This window comes from Rhinoderma darwinii, chromosome 10 (genome assembly GCF_050947455.1).
Source record: "Rhinoderma darwinii isolate aRhiDar2 chromosome 10, aRhiDar2.hap1, whole genome shotgun sequence".
Classification (NCBI taxonomy): domain Eukaryota; kingdom Metazoa; phylum Chordata; class Amphibia; order Anura; family Rhinodermatidae; genus Rhinoderma; species Rhinoderma darwinii.
Window position 1 is genome coordinate 103,093,036 of NC_134696.1, and position 19,349 is coordinate 103,112,384.

Genomic DNA, 19,349 nt, shown 5'->3' on the forward strand with positions numbered 1-19,349 from the left:
ATTATAGTAGTTATATTCTTGTATATAGGGGGCAGTATTATAGTACTTATATTCTTGTATATAGGGGCAGTATTATAGTAGTTATATTCTTGTATATAGGAGCAGTATTATAGTAGTTATATTCTTGTATATAGGCGGCAGTATTATAGTAGTTATATTCTTGTATATAGGAGGCAGTATTATAGTAGTTATATTCTTGTATATAGGGAGCAGTATTATAGTAGTTATATTCTTGTATATAGGAGCAGTATATAGTAGTTATATTCTTGTATATAGGAGCAGTATTATAGTAGTTATATTTTTGTATATAGGGGCAGTATTATAGTAGTTATATTCTTGTATATAGGGGCAGTATTATAGTAGTTATATTCTTGTATATAGGAGGCAGTATTATAGTAGTTATATTCTTGTATATAGGAGGCAGTATTATAGTAGTTATATTCTTGTATATAGGAGCAGTATTATAGTAGTTATATTCTTGTATATAGGGGCAGTATTATAGTAGTTATATTCTTGTATATAGGGGCAGTATTATAGTAGTTATATTCTTGTATATAGGGGCAGTATTATAGTAGTTATATTCTTGTATATAGGGGCAGTATTATAGTAGATATATTCTTGTATATAGGAGAAGTATTATAGTAGTTATATTCTTGTATATAGGAGGCAGTATTATAGTAGTTATATTCTTGTATATAGGGGCAGTATTATAGTAGTTATATTCTTGTATATAGGAGGCAGTATTATAGTAGTTATATTCCTGTATATAGGGGGCAGTATTATAGTAGTTATATTCTGGTATATAGGAGCAGTATTATAGTAGTTATATTCTTGTATATAGGGGGCAGTAATATAGTAGTTATATTCTTGTATATAGGGGCAGTATTATAGTAGTTATATACTTGTATATAGGGGCAGTATTATAGTAGTTATATTCTTGTATATAGGAGGCAGTATTATAGTAGTTATATTCTTGTATATAGGAGCAGTATTATAGTAGTTATATTCTTGTATATAGGGGCGGTATTATAGTAGTTATATTCTTGTATATAGGAGGCAGTATTATAGTAGTTATATTCTTGTATATAGGGGCAGTATTATAGTAGTTATATTCTTGTATATAGGGGGCAGTATTATAGTAGTTATATTCTTGTATATAGGAGAAGTATTATAGTAGTTATATTCTTGTATATAGGAGGCAGTATTATAGTAGTTATATTCTTGTATATAGGGGCGGTATTATAGTAGTTATATTCTTGTATATAGGAGGCAGTATTATAGTAGTTATATTCTTGTATATAGGGGGCAGTATTATAGTTGTTATATTCTTGTATATAGGGGCAGTATTATAGTAGTTATATTCTTGTATATAGGAGCCAGTATTATAGTAGTTATATTCTTGTATATAGGAGAAGTATTATAGTAGTTATATTCTTGTATATAGGAGGCAGTATTATAGTAGTTATATTCTTGTATATAGGGAGGCAGTATTATAGTAGTTATATTCTTGTATATAGGGGCAGTATTATAGTAGTTATATTCTTGTATATAGGAGAAGTATTATAGTAGTTATATTCTTGTATATAGGGGGCAGTATTATAGTAGTTATATTCTTGTATATAGGAGAAGTATTATAGTAGTTATATTCTTGTATATAGGAGCAGTATTATAGTAGTTATATTCTTGTATATAGGGGCAGTGTTATAGTAGTTATATTCTTGTATATATTGGGCAGTATTATAGTAGTTATATTCTTGTATATAGGGGGCAGTATTATAGTAGTTATATTCTTGTATATAGGAGGCAGTATTATAGTAGTTATATTCTTGTATATAGGGGCAGTATTATAGTAGTTATATTCTTGTATATAGGGGCAGTATTAGACTGGGTTCACACGTGGCGGAATTTCACTTAAATTCCGCTGCGGACACTCCGCAGCGTTAATCCGCAGCGGAGCCTTTTCTCCATTGACTTCCACTTTAATTTAGCAGTGTTCGTTTAGACGATGCGTAAAATTCCGCTGCGGAGCATAGGCTGCGGAGCGGAATTTGGTGTCCGCAGCATGCTCTGTCTGTTGCGGAGCAGTGGCGGACTCATGGCGGAATTTCTCCATTGACTTCAATGGAGATTCAAAGTTCCGCAATGAAGTCCGCAGCTGTCATGCACATGTTATGTGTGCTGCGGATGCGTCTTGCTTTTTTAACTTGACATTTCTTCATTCTGGCTGGACCTATGTATTTCTAGGTCTACAGCCAGACTGAGGAAGTCAATGGGGCTCCCGTAATGACGGGAGCGTTGCTAGGAGACGTCTGTAAATAGTCACTGTCCAGGGTGCTGAAAGAGTTAAGCGATCGGCAGTAACTGTTTCTGCACCCGGGACAGTGACTACCGATCTCAATATACATGTATCTGTAAAAAAATATAAGTTCATACTTACTGAGAACTCCCTGCTTCTGTCTCCAGTCCGGCCTCCCAGGATGACGTTTCAGTCTAAGTGACGGCTGCAGCCAATCACAGGCCAAGCACAGGCTGCAGCGGTCACATGGACTGGCGCGTCATCCAGGGAGGTCGGGCTGGATGCCGAAAGAGGGACGCGTCACCAAGACAACGGCCGGTAAGTATGAAATTCGTTTACTTTCACTAGGGAAAGTGCTGGCCCTTCTCTCTATCCTGCACTGATAGGGAGAAGGGAAGCACTTTTCCCGCAGTCCGCAGCAGCTAGTCCGCATCAATTTTCTGCACATTTTGGTCAGATCCGCAGCCGTAATCCGCAACCCGGATTAGGTGCGGCATTGATGCGGACAGTTGCGGAGGAAATCCGCCACGTGTGGCCATGCCCTTATAGTAGTTATATTCTTGTATATAGGAGGCAGTATTATAGTAGTTATATTCTTGTATATAGGGGGCAGTATTATAGTAGTTATATTCTTGTATATAGGGAGAAGTATTATAGTAGTTATATTCTTCTACATAGGGGGCAGTATTATAGTAGTTATATTCTTGTATATAGGGGCAGTATTATAGTAGTTATATTCTTGTATATAGGAGCAGTATTATAGCAGTTATATTCTTGTATATAGGAGCAGTATTATAGTAGTTATATTCTTGTATATAGGGACCAGTATTATAGTAGTTATATTCTTGTATATAGGGGCAGTATTATAGTAGTTATATTCTTGTATATAGGGAGCAGTATTATAGTAGTTATATTCTTGTATATAGGGAGCAGTATTATAGTAGTTATATTCTTGTATATAGGAGCAGTATTATAGTAGTTATATTCTTGTATATAGGGGGCAGTATTATAGTAGTTATATTCTTGTATATAGGGGGCAGTATTATAGTAGTAATATTCTTGTATATAGGAGGCAGTATTATAGTAGTTATATTCTTGTACATAGGGGCAGTATTGTAGTAGTTATATTCTTGTATATAGGGGGCAGTATTATAGTAGTTATATTCTTATATATAGGGGGCAGTATTATAGTAGTTATATTCTTGTATATAGGAGGCAGTATTATAGTAGTTATATTCTGTATATAGGGGCAGTATTATATTAGTTATATTCTTGTATATAGGGGCAGTATTATAGTAGTTATATTCTTGTATATAGGGGGCAGTATTACAGTAGTTATTTTCTTGTATATAGGAGGCAGTATTACAGTAGTTATATTCTGTATATAGGGGCAGTATTATATTAGTTATATTCTTGTATATAGGGGCAGTATTATAGTAGTTATATTCTTGTATATAGGGGGCAGTATTACAGTAGTTATTTTCTTGTATATAGGGGCAGTATTATAGAAGTTCTATTCTTGTATATAGGGGGCAGTATTATAGTAGTTATATTCTTGTATATAGAGGGCAGTATTATAGTAGTTATATTCTTGTATATAGGGGGCAGTATTATAGTAGTTATATTCTTGTATATAGGGGGCAGTATTATAGTAGTTATATTCTTGTACATAGGGGCAGTATTATAGTAGTTATATTCTTGTATATAGCGGGCAGTATTATAGTAGTTATATTCTTGTATATACGAGGCAGTATTATAGTAGTTATATTCTTGTATATAGGGGCAGTATTATAGTAGTTATATTCTTGTATATAGGAGGCAGTATTATAGTAGTTATATTCTTGTACATAGGGGCAGTATTATAGTAGTTATATTCTTGTATATAGGGGGCAGTATTATAGTAGTTATATTCTTGTACATAGGGGCAGTATTATAGTAGTTATATTCTTGTATATAGGGGGCAGTATTATAGTAGTTATATTCTTGTATATACGAGGCAGTATTATAGTAGTTATATTCTTGTATATAGGGGCAGTATTATAGTAGTTATATTCTTGTATATAGGGGGCAGTATTATAGTAGTTATATTCTTGTATATAGGGGGCAGTATTATAGTAGTTATATTCTTGTATATAGGAGGCAGTATTATAGTAGTTATATTCTTCTACATAGGGGGCAGTATTATAGTAGTTATGTTCTTGTATATAGGAGCAGTATTATAGTAGTTATATTCTTGTATATAGGAGCAGTATTATAGTAGTTATATTCTTGTATATAGGAGCAGTATTATAGTAGTTATATTCTTGTATATAGGAGCAGTATTATAGTAGTTATATTCTTGTATATAGGAGCAGTATTATAGTAGATATATATTCTTGTATATAGGAGCAGTATTATAGTAGTTATATTCTTGTATATAGGAGCAGTATTATAGTAGTTATATTCTTCTACATAGGGGGCAGTATAATAGTAGTTATATTCTTGTATATAGGGAGTAGTATTATAGTAGTTATATTCTTGTATATAGGAGCAGTATTATAGTAGTTATATTCCTGTATATAGGGGGCAGTATTATAGTAGTTATATTCTTGTATATAGGGGCAGTATTATAGTAGTTATATTCTTGTATATAGGAGCAGTATTATAATAGTTATATTCTTGTATATAGGGGCAGTATTATAGTAGTTATATTCTTGTATATAGGAGCAGTATTATAGTAGTTATATTCTTGTATATAGGAGCAGTATTATAGTAGATATATATTCTTGTATATAGGGGCAGTATTATAGTAGTTATATTCTTGTATATAGGAGCAGTATTATAGTAGTTATATTCTTGTATATAGGAGCAGTATTATAGTAGTTATATTCTTGTATATAGTAGCAGTATTATAGTAGATATATATTTTTGTATATAGGAGCAGTATTATAGTAGTTATATTCTTGTATATAGGAGCAGTATTATAGTAGTTATATTCTTCTACATAGGGGGCAATATAATAGTAGTTATATTCTTCTACATAGGGAGCAGTATTATAGTAGTTATATTCTTGTATATAGGAGCAGTATTATAGTAGATATATATTCTTGTACATAGGGGCAGTATTATAGTAGTTATAGTCTTGTATATAGGCGCAGTATTATAGTAGTTATATTCTTCTACATAGGGGGCAGTATAATAGTAGTTATATTCTTGTATATAGGGAGTAGTATTATAGTAGTTATATTCTTGTATATAGGAGCAGTATTATAGTAGTTATATTCCTGTATATAGGGGGCAGTATTATAGTAGTTATATTCTTTATATATAGGGGCAGTATTATAGTAGTTATATTCTTGTATATAGGAGCAGTATTATAATAGTTATATTCTTGTATATAGGGGCAGTATTATAGTAGTTATATTCTTGTATATAGGAGCAGTATTATAGTAGTTATATTCTTGTATATAGGAGCAGTATTATAGTAGTTATATTCTTCTACATAGGGGGCAGTATAATAGTAGTTATATTTTATTGGCGCTGTATAAGCAACTGAAATAAATAAATTCTCAGGGTAAATGGAATATGAAATCAATGTTCCATCTTGAGGCCTGGACAATTCTCTCTATATTAACATGACATAGACTCTTCATTCTGGACATCAGTCGGTTCCCCTGTTCTCGGTCCTCCACCCATGTTTCCCCCCGGGCACTGAGCCATTTTTGTTTGATCTATGTTCTAGTTTGCAGGACATTATATAAAGACTGGTTGATCTTTATATTATTATTACACCACCATATGGTTTCTCTATCAGTCTGCAGATATGTTCTCCATGTGCGATATAAAGTCATTTACCACCTGACATGTGGACACCTGACCCTGTGTGGCCTCCGTCTCCTCCTCGCTCTCACTTTCTAATTAATTTATTGACCTCTAGAGAGGAGTGAGACTTCCTTAACAAGATAACAGGATTAACGTCTCCTCCTTCCTCAGGGCCCGGCAGCTGTCCTAGGGACCCCACCACAGAGACCCTCCAACCCTCTCAGGAGAACAAGAGATGGATCTGCTGGAAGAGAGGAGCTCAGTCACCTAGTAAATGAAACTTGGGGCTGGGAAATAAGGAATGTTATTATCTGTGTCAGTATATACTGCATAAAGACACATAAAAATACAACATTACCAGAAATAATCATAATACATTTTATATTTTATTATAAACAAAGACATATGATTTATTTTTATATATACATCCGACGGAATAAAATATACACTAGGAACTGGAGTTTATAATACAAGGACGGAAGCACAGGATATCTGGTCAATATTACCAAGATCCAAGACCTCTCCAGAGCTTCAGCTGTCCAGAGATATGATAGATAGATAGATAGATAGATAGATAGATAGATAGATAGATAGATAGATAGATAGATAGATAGATAGATAGATAGATAGATAGATAGATAGATAGATAGATAGACGAATAGATAGATAGATAGATAGATAGATAGATAGATAGATAGATAGATAGATAGATAGATAGATAGATAGATAGATAGATAGATAGATAGATAGATAGATAGATAGATATGGGAGAGATAGATAGATAGATAGATAGATACCTGTTGGTGTCTTTTGATGTTGTCTCCCTCTATACCTCTATAGGACATGATAGAGGTATGGAGGCAGTGAGACGGAGACTAATGGATTCTGATTATGATATCCCGTGTAGGGAATTCATCATGTCTCTCCTAGAACTTATTTTGACTAATAATTACTTCATGTTCGATGATAAATTTTACATTCAATTAAAGGGGACGGCGATGGGGTCCAATATGGCCCCCACCTACGCTAATATTTTCATGGACATGATGGAGGAGACATGCGTCTATGTGTCCCACCACTTCACCCATGTACTGGGGTGGTGGAGATACATAGACGATGTCTTCCTCATCTGGATGGATACTGTAGCAAACTTGGAGTCTTTTCATCAGTTCCTTAATCAGATTGATCAAAACATCCAATTTACTATGACCTATTCCAATGAAATGGTACAGTTTTTGGATGTCAATGTAATACTAAGGGACAATGTCCTAACCACTAGGTTACATACGAAAGATACAGATCGTAATACCCTTCTACAATTTGAGAGCTGTCATCCCAAGAACATGATACGGTCTTTGCCATTGAGTCAGATGATGAGAGCAAAACGGATTGTGGATGATCCGAATGATTTAGATGCGTCCCTAGACCTCATGATCTCTAATTTTGCACAAAGGGGATACCCTAAACATTTATTATATACTCATAAAATGAAGATCAAGAGTATCCCGAGGGAAACATTGACTAAATCGTGTAAGCACATTAAAAGCAAAAGATTACCATTCATATCTACATATAATGTGTTGAGTGGCAATGTATCCAGCATTTTGAATAGACATTGGCCTATCATCAAAAATAGCTATAACCATATCTGTGAACTAAACAACTCGCCCTTAATGTCTTACCGCAGATCTAAGAATCTACGGGACAACCTTGTTAGAACCAGAGTTGGTAAACAACAACTGAAAGGGACACAAGCGTTATTAAAGTCTTTAAGACCAGGAAATTTCCCATGCCATAGATGCATCAATTGCAATCTTATGCAGAGGGGTAATACTTTTGATCATCCTGTGACACATAAGGTATTTAAGATTAAACATCATGTAACCTGTGATACGGACTGGGTTATTTATGTACTTTGGTGCCCCTGCCATTTATTGTATGTAGGGGAAACTACATGTGATTTTAAAACGAGGTTGAATAACCATCGGTACTCAATAAGAAAAAAGAAATGTGATTTACCTGTTGCAAAACATTTTACTGATCATGGCCATACTGAAAAGGATCTGAAATTTATGATCCTTGACCATATCCCTTTATCCTATAAGGGTGGTGATCGACATAGGGCACTACATAAATGTGAACTTAAATGGATCTTCCAATTGAATACCTTGCGACCTAATGGTCTTAACGTTGAATTTAATGTATCCAGAGTTGCTCCCTGAGACCGTTACCTCCTGTTGTGTCTGGACTTCTGGTGATGTTCTCCTCTTTAAAAAGAAAATGTGTGATACATGAATCTTTGATATATTTTTAATAAAAAATTCTTCTATTATAGATAAACATGGGACTGCAGGACCACTTCAGATCAACTTTATTGATATTACGATAAACCAATATTAGCTATATCTGCGATGGAAAGATGGTTGAAATGTTCTCTTGCTCAACGTTTTTGTTTCTCAGCATATTTGATATTTTATTAGTTTCTTCTTTTCCCATGGCTGGGTTGTATTTACGGCACATCTTTTGTCTCTCTTTTTTATTTTTATTATTTTTAAAATATGGTGAGTCAGATACACGTGTTATAGGCGAGATGGTTGGGATCGCGTACACGATGTTGTGTGCGTTTCTTTCCACGAACGTGAATGACGGAGACCGCCGTCCACGGAATGTGATCGGGATCCCGTCTTCCTCGTGTGGATTCTATTACTTATGTATTATCATGAATGAGCTTTTGACACTCTAAATTATGATGTGCGGTAAACTGCCTATTTCCATGTAGGTATAACATTTGGGTATATTTACCCTGTAGGTGCTGTGTAAAGACAAGTTGAGCAATGTCTTAAGTTGATTCATATTTCCTATCTGTATTGTATGCTCTGGTCCTTTCGGAGGATCGATATGTGTAACTCTTGAAGCGATGTGTCTTTTCCGGGTTATACTGATCGACCATATATAATTGAATGTTAAGAGGACTTTGTTTACTAACGATCAGTATCCTAGTTACTATAGCGAGACGTCATATCCGGTCCGGACTGATCCGACGCATGCGCAGTGGAGCCGGACAGATACGGGCTGTGAATGACAAGTGTTATACGTCTTACAACAATACCTGCGTTCTGATTGGTTAAGTGGTCGTGCAGTCTCCGAATTTCACCCAGCTGGTGAATATTGCGATTTAAGGAATGTTGTATTTTCTTGCATGAGAAATGTATGTTTTATGTTGTTTTTAACATCAACGTATTGTTTTCACTATATGTATCGATCTATGTCACTTCGATACTCTTTCTTTGTTTGTATCACGTTGTTTTGAGATGTATACATCAAACTCATTATTTTAATGAGATTGACGACACTGATTGGATACACACTATATAAATCACTGAACTTGTATGTATCACTATGCTTGAGAAAGGTCCCAAGGTGGGACGGAAACGTTGCATTGCCATGTTGGCACAATAAATTTCACCTTTTTTTCACCTTGATCATTGGAGTGCTGCTGAATTTTCTTGATAGATAGATAGATAGATAGATAGATAGATAGATAGATAGATAGATAGATAGATAGATAGATAGATAGATAGATAGATAGATAGATAGATAGATAGAGATAGGGAGAGATAGATAGATAGATAGATAGATAGATAGATAGATAGATAGATAGATAGATAGATAGATAGATAGATAGATAGATAGATAGATGATAGATAGATGATAGATAGATAGATAGATAGATAGATAGATAGATAGATAGATAGATAGATAGATAGATATGAGATAGATAGATAGATAGATAGATAGATAGATAGATAGATAGATAGATAGATAGATAGATAGATAGATAGATATGAGATAGATAGATAGATAGATATGAGATAGATAGATAGATAGATAGATAGATAGATAGATAGATAGATAGATAGATAGATAGATAGATAGATAGAGATGAGATAGATAGGTAGATAGATAGATAGATAGATAGATAGATAGATAGATAGATAGATAGATAGATAGATAGATAGATAGATAGATAGATATGAGATAGATAGATAGATAGATAGATAGATAGATAGATAGATAGATAGATAGATAGATAGATAGATAGATAGATAGATAGATAGAGATGAGATAGATATGAGATAGATAGGTAGATAGATAGATAGATAGATAGATAGATAGATAGATAGATAGATAGATAGATAGATAGATAGATAGATAGATAGATATGAGATAGATAGATAGATAGATAGATAGATAGATAGATAGATAGATAGATAGATAGATAGATAGATAGATAGATAGATAGATAGATAGATAGATAGATAGATATGAGATAGATAGATATGAGATAGATAGATAGATAGATAGATAGATAGATAGATAGATAGATAGATAGATAGATAGATAGATAGATAGATAGATAGATAGATATGAGATAGATAGATAGATATGAGATAGATATGAGATAGATATGAGATAGATAGATAGATAGATAGATAGATAGATAGATAGATAGATAGATAGATAGATAGATAGATAGATAGATAGATAGATAGATAGATATGAGATAGATAGATAGATAGATAGATAGATAGATAGATAGATAGATAGATAGATAGATAGATAGATAGATAGATAGATAGATAGATAGATAGATACTGGAGCATTTCTGGCCCCATGTGATTATTATTGGGGTCATGCAGGGCGTCTTCCTCCTTCATAAATCCATTTATTGGAATTCTTAGTTTGCTAATCACTGTCCATTTGACCTGTGACCCTGATTAGTAAGAGGCTACGGAGAAATCTCTAATAATAAGTATGTACCCCCCGCCAGGGTCACTACAGCTGGAATTCACTCCCAGAGCAGCATCTATACACGCGTCACATGGTCTACAATAACTGATCCCCATGATACTGCCCGGAGGAACATAGGAGCCCACCATCTACTGCCCGGAGGAACATTGGGGTCCAGCATATACAATGTTTTTTTTCTATTTTACCCCTTGTTGACATTGTGAATGACCAAAACGAATTACACAGTTCTATGGGTGTGATTACCAATGCAACCAGCCCCATCATAGGACCTGCCTCTGAAATCAATGACACTGCAGTACAAGAGCGGAGTCAGGGGCTTCACGTGACATAAACCTCTGGTACAGGGTCCTCGATCAGTCAATAAGGTGGGACTCCCCTTTTAGTGGCCAAACACTGAGTATTAAAGGGCTCCTACCTGCTAATTTTCAATGGCTCAAGATTTGCAAAGCTTTTTTTGCTGATTAAAATAAACGCCGCTTCTCCTCTGATCACGAGCACATTCCAGGCTTTACTTTAGGGGAATCCTCATTGTTTTATTGGAATTTTAAGTTCTTGGAGGGGGCGCTGTTGCATTGGAGTCTATGGAATATATCAGTGCAGGTAGTGGTGAAATGTGGTACTGCAAGTGACTGCAAATTGCAACATGTTATAGAATGTTGGGATTATGTTATTTAATGTTTATGTTTTAGTTAAAAATGAGTCAAATCAGGAAATCATCTCAGATTAAATTGATATTTTGTGGCAGTTTTTGTCTGATTTCTCAGTCCTTGTATATGTATTAGATTGTTAGCTTTCCAATCAAGCGCCATATTTACATAGGGCCATTAATTACAACGGGTGGGGGGGGGGTGTATATATATATATATATATATATATATATATATATATATATATATAGATATATATATAGGCGGCCTGTGTGATTACAGTGATTGTTGATGTCCTGTAATCCCCCTTTTACAGCAGGATCAATGATAAATGTCCCTATATGAAGAGTAAACCGGCTGCAGGCGGTGGGGGTGGCGCTGGGCGGGGGGCTTATAGACCACAAGGTGCCCTTGCAGTGTTTGTTACAATCCGCAGAACAGATGTAACACAGCAGCCTCTGGATTAAATCAACTGAACTCAAAAACAGACCTGGATTAGAAAATGTTGAAAATCCCAATTAAACTGCGGATAAAGCCGGAGATGTGAACTCTGGGAGAGACGACGAGGAGGGAACAGAGTGCCCCCCCCCCCCCCCAGCGTGATTCCCCTTTAAATATCATTACTTTACTCGTCCTCTTCTGTCTAAATTAATTCAGCTGTTTCTCATTTACATCTTTTCCTGGGAAAGCTGGGTGACTACGAGTATGGCTGCCATTACAGTTCCTGCAGGGTCGTCATCCGACTTTCCCAGACTCCTGAACATCAAAACTGCGCAGATGTGAAGTGATGGGAGCGCAGGATGTACCACTGTAGAACGAGGAGACTTGTTAGTAAGAAATCTGAGAAAAAACAAACTTACCAACTCTCCTGGAAAAAGGGGAGATCTCCCCAGAGCCCCCCATCCACCCAACCTAGGGGTCTGGTCTGTGGTCTGTATTAGTTTAGGGGTCTGGTCTGGAGTCTGTATTAGTTTAGGGGTCTGGTCTGTGGTCTGTATTAGTTTAGGGGTCTGGTCTGGGGTCTGTATTAGTTCAGGGGTCTGGTCTGGGGTCTGTATTAGTTTAGGGGTATGGTCTGTGGTCTGTATTAGTTTAGGGGTCTGGTCTGGGGTCTGTATTAGTTTAGGGGTCTGGTCTGAGGTCTGTATTAGTTTAGGGGTCTGGGGTCTGTATTAGTTTAGGGGTCTGGTCTGGGGTCTGTATTAGTTTAGGGGTCTGGTCTGGGGTCTGTATTAGTTTAGGGGTCTGGTCCGGGGTCTGTATTAGTTTAGGGGTCTGGTCTGTGTTCTGTATTAGTTTAGGGTCTGGTCCGGGGTCTGTATTTAGGGGTCTGGTCTGAGGTCTGTATTAGTTTAGGGGTCTGGTCTGTGGTCTGTATTAGTTTAGGGGTCTGGTCTGTGGTCTGTATTAGTTTAGGGGTCTGGTCTGGGGTCTGTATTAGTTCAGGGGTCTGGTCTGGGGTCTGTATTAGTTTAGGGGTCTGGTCTGTGGTCTGTATTAGTTTAGGGGTCTGGTCTGGGGTCTGTATTAGTTTAGGGGTCTGGTCTGAGGTCTGTATTAGTTTAGGGGTCTGGGGTCTGTATTAGTTTAGGGGTCTGGTCTGGGGTCTGTATTAGTTTAGGGGTCTGGTCTGGGGTCTGTATTAGTTTAGGGGTCTGGTCCGGGGTCTGTATTAGTTTAGGGGTCTGGTCTGTGTTCTGTATTAGTTTAGGGTCTGGTCCGGGGTCTGTATTTAGGGGTCTGGTCTGGGGTCTGTATTAGTTTAGGGGTTTGTTCTGGGGTCTGTATTAGTTTAGGGGTCTGGTCTGGGGTCTGTATTAGTTTAGGGGTCTGGTCTGGGGTCTGTATTAGTTTAGGGGTCTGGTCTGGGGTCTGTATTAGTTTAGGGGTCTGGTCTGGGGTCTGTATTAGTTTAGGGGTCTGGTCCGGGGTCTGTATTAGTTTAGGGGTCTGGTCCGGGGTCTGTATTAGTTTAGGGGTCTGGTCTGTGTTCTGTATTAGTTTAGGGGTCTGGTCCGGGGTCTGTATTAGTTTAGGGGTCTGGTCCGGGGTCTGTATTAGTTTAGGGGTCTGGTCCGGGGTCTGTATTAGTTTAGGGGTCTGGTCTGTGTTCTGTATTAGTTTAGGGGTCTGGTCCGGGGTCTGTATTAGTTTAGGGGTCTGGTCCGGGGTCTGTATTAGTTTAGGGGTCTGTATTAGTTTAGGGGTCTGGTCTGGGGTCTGTATTAGTTTAGGGGTCTGGTCTGTGGTCTGTATTTAGGGGTCTGGTCTGGGGTCTGTATTTAGGGGTCTGGTCTGGGGTCTGTATTAGTTTAGGGGTCTGGTCTGGGGTCTGTATTTAGGGGTCTGGTCTGGTGTCTTTATTAGTTTAGGGGTCTGGTTTGGGGTCTGTATTAGTTTAGGGGTCTGGTTTGGGGTCTGTATTATTTTAGGGGTCTGGTCTGGGGGTCTTTATTAGTTTAGGGGTCTGGTCTGGGGGTCTTTATTAGTTTAGGGGTCTGGTCTGTGGTCTGTATTAGTTTAGGGGTCTGGTCTGGGGTCTGTATTTAGGGGTCTGGGGTCTGTATTAGTTTAGGGGTCTGGTCTGGGGTCTGTATTTAGGGGTCCGGGGTCTGTATTAGTTTAGGGGTCTGGTCTGTGGTCTGTATTTAGGGGTCTGGTCTGGGGTCTGTATTTAGGGGTCTGGTCTGGGGTCTGTATTAGTTTAGGGGTCTGGGGTCTGTATTAGTTTAGGGGTCTGGTTTGGGGTCTGTATTAGTTTAGGGGTCTGGTCTGGGGGTCTTTATTTAGGGGTCTGGTCTAGGGTCTGTATTAGTTTAGGGGTCTGGTCTGGGGTCTGTATTTAGGGGTCTGGGGTCTGTATTAGTTTAGGGGTCTGGTCTGGGGTCTGTATTAGTTTAGGGGTCTGGTCTGGGGTCTGTATTAGTTTAGGGGTCTGGTCCGGGGTCTGTATTAGTTTAGGGGTCTGGTCCAGGGTCTGTATTGGTTTAGGGGTCTGGTCTGTGTTCTGTATTAGTTTAGGGGTCTGGTCCGGGGTCTGTATTAGTTTAGGGGTCTGGGGTCTGTATTAGTTTAGGGGTCTGGTTTGGGGTCTGTATTAGTTTAGGGGTCTGGTCTGGGGGTCTTTATTTAGGGGTCTGGTCTAGGGTCTGTATTAGTTTAGGGGTCTGGTCTGGGGTCTGTATTTAGGGGTCTGGGGTCTGTATTAGTTTAGGGGTCTGGTCTGGGGTCTGTATTAGTTTAGGGGTCTGGTCTGGGGTCTGTATTAGTTTAGGGGTCTGGTCCGGGGTCTGTATTAGTTTAGGGGTCTGGTCCAGGGTCTGTATTGGTTTAGGGGTCTGGTCTGTGTTCTGTATTAGTTTAGGGGTCTGGTCCGGGGTCTGTATTTAGGGGTCTGGTCTAGGGTCTGTATTAGTTTAGGGGTCTGGTCTGTGGTCTGTATTAGTTTAGGGGTCTGGTCTGGGGTCTGTATTAGTTTAGGGGTCTGGTCTGGGGTCTGTATTAGTTTAGGGGTCTGGTCTGGGGTCTGTATTAGTTTAGGGGTCTGGTCTGGGGTCTGTATTAAGCTGGGTTCACACGTGGCGGAATTTCACTTAAATTCCGCTGCGGACACTCCGCAGCGTTAATCCGCAGCGGAGCCGTTTGTCCATTGACTTACACTTTAATTTAGCAGTGTTCGTTTAGACGAGGCGTAAAATTCCGCTGCGGAGCATAGGCTGCGGAGCGGAATTTGGTGTCCGCAGCATGCTCTGTCTGTTGCGGAGCAGTGGCGGACTCATGGCGGAATTTCTCCATTGACTTCAATGGAGATTCTAATTTCCGCAATGAAGTCCGCAGCTGTCATGCACATATGGTTGTGTTCAGATGGCACTGGTTTCTTTGGGTGCTCGAGGTAGGGTCCCAACCCGGGTATAGGTTAAGAATTTGTACTCGGCACACCTTGCTTGTGTTACAAAAATATATTTTTATTTTAATTATGGATGCCAGAGGCTGTATGTGCGACGTCGACGTTTCGGTCAGACAGACCTTCGTCGGGCACTAGAGAAATGTACAATTGATTAGATCATGGCATGGGTATAGGAGAACTATCACTTAAGATTTACATGATAACATCATAAAACATGTCATATAGGTGAAAAAACATGTCATGCACATGTTATGTGTGCTGCGGATCCGTCTTGCTTTTTGGACATGACATTTCTTCATTCTGGCTGGACCTATGTATTTCTAGGTCTACAGCCAGACTGAGGAAGTCAATGGGGCTCCCGTAATTACGGGAGCGTTGCTAGGAGACGTCTGTAAATAGTCACTGTCCAGGGTGCTGAAAGAGTTAAGCGATCGGCAGTAACTGTTTCTGCACCCGGGACAGTGACTACGATCTCAATATACAGCAACCTGTAAAAAAATAGAAGTTCATGCTTACCGAGAACTCCCTGCTTTTGTCTCCAGTCCGGCCTCCCAGGATGACGTTTCAGTCTAAGTGACGGCTGCAGCCAATCACAGGCCAAGCACAGGCTGCAGCGGTCACATGGACTGCCGCGTCATCCAGGGAGGTCGGGCTGAATGCCGAAAGAGGGACGCGTCACCAAGACAACGGCCGGTAAGTATGAAATTCGTTTACTTTCACTAGGGAAAGTGCTGTCCCTTCTCTCTATCCTGCACTGATAGGGAGAAGAGAAGCACTTTTCCCGCAGTCCGCAGCAGCTAGTCCGCATCACTTTACTGCACATTTTGTGCAGATCCGCAGCAGAATCTGCAACGCAGATTCTGTGCGGCATTGATGCGGACAGTTGCGGAGGAAATCCGCCACGTGTGGTCATGCCCTTAGTATAGGGGTCTGGTCTGGGGTCTGTATTAGTTTAGGGGTCTGTTCTGGGGTCTGTTTTAGTTTAGGGGACAGGGGGCCGGGGTTAGTTTATTGGTCTGATGTCTGTGTTAGTTTAGGGGTGTGGGGTCTTTGTTAGTTTAAGGACCCTTTTCTGGGGTCTGTATTTAGGGGGTTTTGTTCTGTGTCTGTCTGTAATTGTTTAGGGGGTCTGGAGTCCTTATTTCGGGGGGTCTTTATATTTTTAGGGGTCTGGGTCTGTATTTAGAGGTCTGTGGTCTATTGCTTTTGGGGGTGTGGGTCCTGTATTTATTTAGAGGGTCTGGTCTGTATTAGTTCAGGGGCTCTTTTTTGGGGTCTGTATTTAGGGGGTTTGGTCTTCGGTCTGTTTGTATTTCATTAGAGGGTCTGCATTATTTATTTAGGGGGTCTTTATTACTTTATGGGGTCTGTATTGGTCTAGAGAATCTGGTCCGGGGTCTGTATGTATTATGGGATGTGATGAAGCGGATCACATGCACTATTTTTTATTTAAATGCCGTCGTTTGAGGGTGTGTCCTATATAAATGGGCGGGGCCACTTTTCAGAGTATAAAAAACCTGCGCGACACTACTCCCCCCACTCTGCTCCTGGGAGATGTAATACCGTTTAGGGCGGGTTCACACATGGCGGAATTGCACTTAAATTCCGCTGCGGACACTCCGCAGCGTTAATCCGCAGCGGAGCCGTTTCTACATTGACTTTCACTTTAATTTAGCAGTGTTCGTTTACACGATACGTACAATTCCGCTGCGGAGCATAGGCTGCGGAGCGGAATTTGGTGTCCGCAGCATGCTCTGTCTGTTGCGGAGCAGTGGCGGACTCATGGCGGAATTTCTCCATTGACTTCAATGGAGATTCAAAGTTCCGCAATGAAGTCCGCAGCTGTCATGCACATGTCATGTGTGCTGCGGATGCGTCTTGCTTTTTTTACTTGACATTTCTTCATTCTGGCTGGACCTATGTATTTCTAGGTCTACAGCCAGACTGAGGAAGTCAATGGGGCTCCCGTAATGACGGGAGCGTTGCTAGGAGACGTCTGTAAATAGTCACTGTCCAGGGTGCTGAAAGAGTTAAGTGATCGGCAGTAACTGTTTCTGCACCCGGGACAGTGACTACCGATCCCAATATACATGTATCTGTAAAAAAAAATGAAGTTCGTACTTACCGAGAACTCCCTGCGTCTGTCTCCAGTCCGGCCTCCCAGGATGACGTTTCAGTCTAAGTGACGGCTGCAGCCAATCACAGGCCAAGCACAGGCTGCAGCGGTCACATGGACTGGCGCGTCATCCAGGGAGGTCGGGCTGGATGCCGAAAGAGGGACGCGTCACCAAGACAACGGCCGGTAAGTATGAAATTCGTTTACTTTCACTAGGGAAAGTGCTGTCCCTTCTCTCTATCCTGCACTGATAGGGAGAAGGGAAGCACTTTTCCCGCAGTCCGCAGCAGCTAGTCCGCATCAATTTACTGCACATTTTGTGCAGATCCGCAGCAGAATCTGCAACGCAGATTCTGTGCGGCATTGATGCGGACAGTTGCGGAGGAAATCCGCCACGTGTGGTCATGCCCTTAGTTTGTCACCCAGCGCTGCCTAATTCTACAGAAATGTGGGGGTGGGGTACCAATGCGAAACTAAGGGGGTCTGCCATTCAGGGGTCTGCAGGAGCTGGGTGACACTTCAGTACTTCTCTTGTAAGGGATGTAATGGTGATTCATCATCATTCAGATTTCCCAGACTCTTGTACTATAATTATATACAAATAGACAGCTTTGCCATTCAGGAATCCAAGAAAGCTGGGTGACACTTCAAACCCTGAGCAAGATTTCATGGTGGTCATATTGGTGGTCACCCAGCTTTCCTAGAAATTCATCCAACAAATAAAAGGCTGAATCCAATTCTTTTTTTAATTTTTTATTTATTTTTTTTAGAATTTAAAGGGGACATGCAGAATTTTATAAAAATAGTGTCGTCTAAAATATTATATTTTTTGATGAATTTGTGTCAATAAATGATATTCCGTGAGTCGGATTATGTGATTACGTCCTGGCGGGTTGTTGTTTATCACAGCGTCCGGTTTATAACACTGCGAGCTGTCTGGAGTCATCCCTTAATCTGCTGTGTAGGGAGTAAAATGGTGACCCCAGTCCATATGGCACAATAAAGCCGCCCCCCCCCCCCATTCTTACACGCTGAGACAGAGATAAAAGACCCTTGGAAGGGGGGCGGCAAACTCAGGATTAATGGCTATGCTGGAATGCCCCCAATGGGATTTTAATGAGCTCCTTGAAGGGGTTAATAATGGTGACCTGGCATAAAATACCAAAAGGCCTCAGCAGGGAAAAAACTCCAGCCAATCACACGGCTTAAAGGGGCTGTCCAGTCTTACGTCAATAAAGCTTCATCATTGTACAATAAAAAGTTGTGCAACTTTCTAATATACTTTGTGTTTCATTTACTCACCATTTTCAAGATCTCTGCTTGCTATCAGTAAACGGAACATTATTGTCTATGTCCAAAGGCTATAAAAAATGCAAAGCCCTAATACTTCTCACAGCTGAGGCTTTGTCACAGCTGTATCCAGTCTATACTCTCCTCTGTGAACTAAACATTTCAGTATCACAAATCTCTCTCCTGTCTTCATAAGTTTGTTACAATGTATCAGTGCAGGTAAAATGGATCAATCTGGAATCCAGGCTGTTTAGGATTGTCTAGACTGGATACAATTGTAACAAACCTTTAGCTGTGAAAAGTATTAGGTCAGGACGGGTTTTCCATCTCTGGTTGTAAACTAGAATGTATCTGATCACCAACAGCAAGCAGAGATCTTGAAAATGGTGAGAAATGAAAACATAATGAATACTAGAAAGTTGCAGATCTTTTCATTATACATTGAAGCTGAGCGTTTGTTACAATGTAGCAGTGTAGGTG

The 19,349-nt window shown here is 39.3% G+C and overlaps 1 protein-coding gene across 2 annotated transcripts in view; it reads left to right on the forward strand.

Moving 5' to 3' along the window:
- KIRREL2 (kirre like nephrin family adhesion molecule 2) overlaps positions 1 to 19,349 on the forward strand; it is a 93,158-nt gene that overhangs the window by 9,744 nt on the left and 64,065 nt on the right. The window lies entirely within an intron of this gene.